This window comes from Silurus meridionalis, unplaced genomic scaffold, assembly GCF_014805685.1.
Source record: "Silurus meridionalis isolate SWU-2019-XX unplaced genomic scaffold, ASM1480568v1 Scaffold755, whole genome shotgun sequence".
Classification (NCBI taxonomy): domain Eukaryota; kingdom Metazoa; phylum Chordata; class Actinopteri; order Siluriformes; family Siluridae; genus Silurus; species Silurus meridionalis.
In genome coordinates, this window is record NW_025804702.1 from 1317 (window position 1) to 7010 (window position 5694).

Genomic DNA, 5694 nt, shown 5'->3' on the forward strand with positions numbered 1-5694 from the left:
AGCACTAAAGCTGCAAGAAAATACCTCAACTTCAGTTTCTGTCAAATTCCTTTTCTTTAAGGACATCAAACATCACTGACTTTACTAAAGTGGATTTCAAGAAAAAATGCCATCATTGAATGCTCTCTGTGATGAAGAGACATTAGACATGATTGAAATTCAAAATCTTTATTTATTTAATAGTGTTTATTGTGTCTCGCTGTAGTAAAAGTGTTCAGACTCTCTGTTTCTCTTGTCGTCTTCTTTTTCTATTTCTCCTTTTCTTTTGAATGTTTTCTTGTCTCAGCTGAGCAACAATTTCCTCCCATCGCTCTCGGACTCTCATATAATGATCTGTTTTATTCTCTGAAGTCTTCTTTTCTTCCTCACAGAGATTCTGGGTATCCTGGAGCCCCCTGTTGGTCTGAAGCTGTAAGTTGTTCCTCTCCTCTATGTCAAGTTTAGTTTTCTCTTTCGTCCTCTTGTTTTTCTTTAAATCCAACGTGGGCTCAAACTGAGCAACACGTTCCTCCAGTCGCTCTTTCTCTCTGATCAAATGATCTCTCTCCTGCTCTGCACTATTTTTTACTTTCTCACAGTGATTCTGAGTATCCTGGAGCTCCATGGTGGTCTGTTCCAAAGTGACCTCAAGCTGAGCAACATGTTCCTCCACTTTCGTTTGTTCTCTCGTCCAGCTCTCTCTCTCACATTCCACATTTTCTCCAGTTCCTTAAGGATTTTCAGGAAGACTGGAGCTCCATGGTGGTCTGTTTCAAAGTGACCTCAAGCTGAGCAACATGTTCCTCCACTTTCTTTTGTTCTCTTGTCCAGCTCTCTCTCTCACAGTCCACAGTTTTCTCCAGTTCCTCATTGATTTTCTGGGAAGACTGGAGCTCCATGGTGGTCTGATCCAAAGTGACCTCAAGCTGAGCAACACGTTCCTCCAGTTGTTTTTGTTCTCTCGCCCAGCTCTGGCTTCTCTCAGTTATATTCTGTTCCTGCTGCTTTCGCTCAGAAGCCAAAGTAGCCTCCAGCTTTTGCACCGTCTGTAGCAGAATGGCTTTCTTCTTTCTCTTCTGTTATCTTCTCTATCATTAGAAGAGAAAATGCATCCAAGTCTTTCTCTACTTTCTCCATGTGTTCCAGCTTCTCCTTCATTTCAGCAATCTGCTTAGTTTTCTTCGTTCTTCTGGTTTGAAAAAACTCTCTCAACCTTCTGAAGAGCTCCATGTTTATGCCTCTTTACTCACAAGCAAAAACCTCGAAATGAGAGAAACAGAGACGCGTTCCCAATTATAGACGTTGCCTTACTGTGACGTCACAGGAGATGCCCGCCCTCCGTCTGTGACGTAACCCGGTCTCTCTTAACCTGACACTATGCGCATGCGCACATTACAGAGGTAAAGAGCGGATAAAATATCATGTCTTCACAGCTTTTCTGTTGTTCCTGAGAGAAGAGCGATATTACAGTCATAAATAAGATAAAACGGCTGTAAACTGTGTATAAAGCGAGTGAATCCGAGTTGAGAACCGGAAGTTGACCGGAGTGACTCTATGAATGTTGCAGAATCATAAATGACCAGTAGGTGGCAGTGTGATGTGTATTAGAGCTCACTGTCACAGCAGGTCATTAGAAGTAGTGGAGCTCTAATGACGTCATTAATAGCGAGGACAAGACACACAGCAGTTTGGGATTCTTTTATTGACTTTATTGATTAATTGATTTGGAGTATGATTGTGTTTCTGATCAAAGTAAGTTCATGTGTATGGAGTAAAACAACCTGTACATTTCTCACTTCCAGACAGTATTATGAGATGTTCATCTGCTGGAAGTTCATGTTTAATGCTGCATGTTTTATAGGATTTATGAGCTGGAATAAATGTCCAAAAACCTCAATTCAACACTGAGTGATTTTTGTAGTTTGGTAGATATTAGATCTTTTGATGTATTATTCTTTTTAAATATCTGTGTTTTAAATACATTTATAAACAGTTGGGTAATAAATTAAAAACATAAAGTCATAATTTACTGAAATGAAATTGAAAACATCAAAATACAACAAAAATAAATAAAATGACTATCAATATGTTTAAAACTAAAATAAATCTGGTTCAGTTAAATACAGTGCAGTATTACAGCCTTATTTCATGTTCATTTTATAAACACAGTTTGTCATTATAATATTAATAATAATAATAATAATAATAATATATTATATTATATAATAATACTTTATTGCAATAGGGTGCTTTAGTACCTAAAGGTCTACATTTAAACATATTTTTATTTTTAAATGATTAATTTTATTATTATTATATGCAGATTTACATTTACTCTTTCTGTGCGGTCCGGTACCAGTTGACCCACGGACTGTGCAGTCTGTGGCCCCGGGTTGGGGACCACTGATATAAGGAGCACAATACAATATTATTATATGAAAGATTAATTACTATAAAGAAAATAGAAACATACACAAGAATGTTATTAACAACTTGTACACTGTACTGCACGATCCATGTGGAATATAATGTGCATATAATATTGAATATTGTGAATGTAAACAAACATTCAGCAGTAGTTGAAAAAAATCAGGTCAGTCTCTGAGCATAAGCACTGAATCACTTGGAATTTACTCGGTCAATAATAAAAACTCTTTGCTATAGTTGTGAGGTGACTGATACACAAAGCCATGGAGCAGTTGGACACTGGGGAGACAATCAGATGAATGAAAGTAGAAAATGTGATAAAACCCTAAAGTTTATTGTGAGATTTGAGTCGTGATCGTTCAGATGCACAGTGTAGCAGCAATGACACAAACTTCACTTCACAACAAGAGCAAAAATACATGAATGAAAAAATGAATGAAGTTAAAATTCATCAAATGGAAAAAAAATCCAATGTTATTTAAACTTCTCTTTAAATAACAAAATAAAAATCTTATATTCTGTTATTCAATTCTCTCATACTGACCACTGGATGTTCTACACGGCACCTCATGGTAAAGACTCTCTGATGACAGGAGACTCCACCATGATGCCGAGGCGATAAGAAGATCAGTAACATCCTGACACTGAGTTACAGTACAGTGGTCAGGGTCATACAGAGGTTTTCCAAGACGTGTTCCACTCAGAACAGACCTCACAAGGGTCCATCAAAGAAGTCGAGTCCTCATGCTGTGCGTCAGGTGCAGAAGCTGCTTCAGAAAACAGACACACGAGTGCTGCAGCATCGCTTTAATCACTTCTTATTTCAAGAAATCTTACCAAGTGTAATTATTTTACTGCACTGGCAAATCATTTGACTTGTTTCAGTCTGTAGAGTTTCTTCTTAAATCATGCTTTTATTTCTTTATTTCGACGGATATTTTTTGCAGTGGACGCGTCATAATGTGTGCTGTGTGTTTTTATCCCTGACCACCGAGCACCATAGAGTGAATAAAAATGTATTAATATTCTTCATTCATACAATTGTACAAGATGATTCATACAAATCAATACAATTCATTTTAGAATTGTATTAATAGTGTAAAGAGTAAAGTTTGAAGTCATCGAGGATGTAACACGACTTTAAAAAAGAGCTGGAATAAATAGAGTGAGAACAGCAGCTGCTGCACAGACTCCAGATCACACACTCTCATACAGTATTAGAAAAGCACTTGTATTCCTCTCAACCGAGAACAGAAAGCTGAGGGTACATTGGGAACAAGTTTCCCAAAACTGTATAGTTGCAATCTGGAAAACATATTGCCTGAATCATTATTTCTGCTCATTTATGCTGTGCAGATGATTGTGTGGATCCATAGGGTAGTGGTCGTCACATCTGCTTTACACACAGAAGGTCCTTCCAGTGGAACCATGCAGGTTGCAAACATGAGTGAGGTTTATATATTACTCACAAATTGTTACTCAATCCTGGAAATAAATAAACAGTTTTGCATGTTTCTGCATTGTGGTTGAAACAGAAATGGAGGAAAAGCATTCCAACAGCAGAATGAGAGACTCAATGGCATGGCTCCACTGGGGGTCAAACCCAGGACCTTCTGCGTGTAAAGCAGACGTGATGACCGCTACACTATGGAACCTGCTGCTGAGAAGGTTGATGTCCAATGTGCATAAATAGAAACATATCTCTCAAAATCTAACTGGAAAAATATAAATTAAACTTAGAAAATTCACTGACTCAAATGTCACAATCATCTCCACTGTTTTGAGCGTGTTAAGCTCCAGGTTTTTATGACTGCACCATGTCTCTCAGGTCTTTCTTCACTGAAGCAGGGTCGTTGGCTGAAAACTGATTTTCTGTTTTTGATTGACTGCTACACCATGGAATCTGGAATATTTTTCAGACAACATTTTACTTTCACTCATTACATTTTTACACAAATATCTGTCATTTTTACTTACATTTTCAAAACCGCTCATTACTTTGTTTTAATCCATTGATTTGGTTAAATGTCAATATTTTTTATTTTTTTACCGAGCAAACCATTTCCTGTCATTGTGCATCTTTTTCAATCCACTGGTGTATAATGTCCTGCCTCTCACTCACCACAGATGTAGACTAGTTTACAAGCTAAGAATCAGCAGGCAGAAAACAAGAAGAAGTAAAGCTGTGCTTTTGTAAAATAAAGTAAAAGACAGGGGCGCTCTCGCGAAATGTGCGATTATGTTGAGATAAATATTTAATTTGATTGACAGCCCTAATATTAATATGATGTGAGGTCCAGTTACCAACGTGACACTAAAACAGGTAGAAGTAGCAGCTACTTTTAACTTAAGTACATGTCAGAGCCAAAACTTCTTTATACTTTTTTACTCAAGTGAAAGTTATCAGTACTTTAACTTTTACCTGAGTATTTTAAAACATGAGTATCTGTACTTCTACTTAAGTAAAGCATAATAGAGGAGGCAATGGAGGATTTTGGCAGACAAGAAATAGAAAATAAATATGATTTAATCAAGAAGGATAAAATTAGTGTATTTTAATGGGAAATGTAAAAGAATTATTGTAAAAGTGAGAGGGAAGATGATGATGATATGGAATGAGGTGATGATGCTGAGCTTTGAGAAGAAAAGTAAAACAAAAGACTTCTGAATATACTTGTAATGTTGATAAAAAGTGCAATATGGGAAAGACGGTGGTTGCAGAAAGAGAACAATTTTAATGGATGTCTGGTTTGTTTTAAAAGGAAATTTAAAAGGTATGTTAAATGCTTGTTTTATTATTTTAAAGAAGATAGAAATATAGATACATTTTACAAAGTTTGTACGAAAGAAGTCACCAAGGTTTTAGAAGATTCAGGTTTAAGAATGTAATTTAAACAAAATAAAAATAATAAAAAAATAATTGTGATTTTAATGCTCTGGGAGGTGGAGAGGATTTGAACCTGATGTATTTTCACTTGGAAATGTATTCTCAATAAAAAAAAAGTTAAGGGGATGGACTGCTAATCCATTGTGCTAATCTATTGAGTCTTACCCTCGTAAGGTTGTATCTTAGTCGCCGATTTGCAACAACTTCTGGCTCTTTTGCGATTTCTATCACAAGGCTTCAGGATATAATGCTTCTCAGTAAAGCCATACTTGACTGTTTAGAGGAATTTCTGAAGCTGTGAGGTTTGCGTAAGTATTGGGACTTCTTGCCTCCAAAGGCTTCCCTAGGGATTGTGCCCCCACTTTCTTGCTGTCCACGCTCAAGAGGCCAGCTGAGACAAC

At 36.7% G+C, this 5694-nt stretch overlaps 1 non-coding gene across 1 annotated transcript; it reads right to left on the reverse strand.

Annotated features, from left to right (window-relative positions):
* Positions 1-3988: 3988 nt before the first annotated feature.
* On the reverse strand, positions 3989-4061 carry trnav-uac. Its single transcript has one exon. It is a non-coding gene; the product is annotated as a tRNA-Val (tRNA).
* Between the last annotated feature and the right edge of the window lie 1633 nt (positions 4062-5694).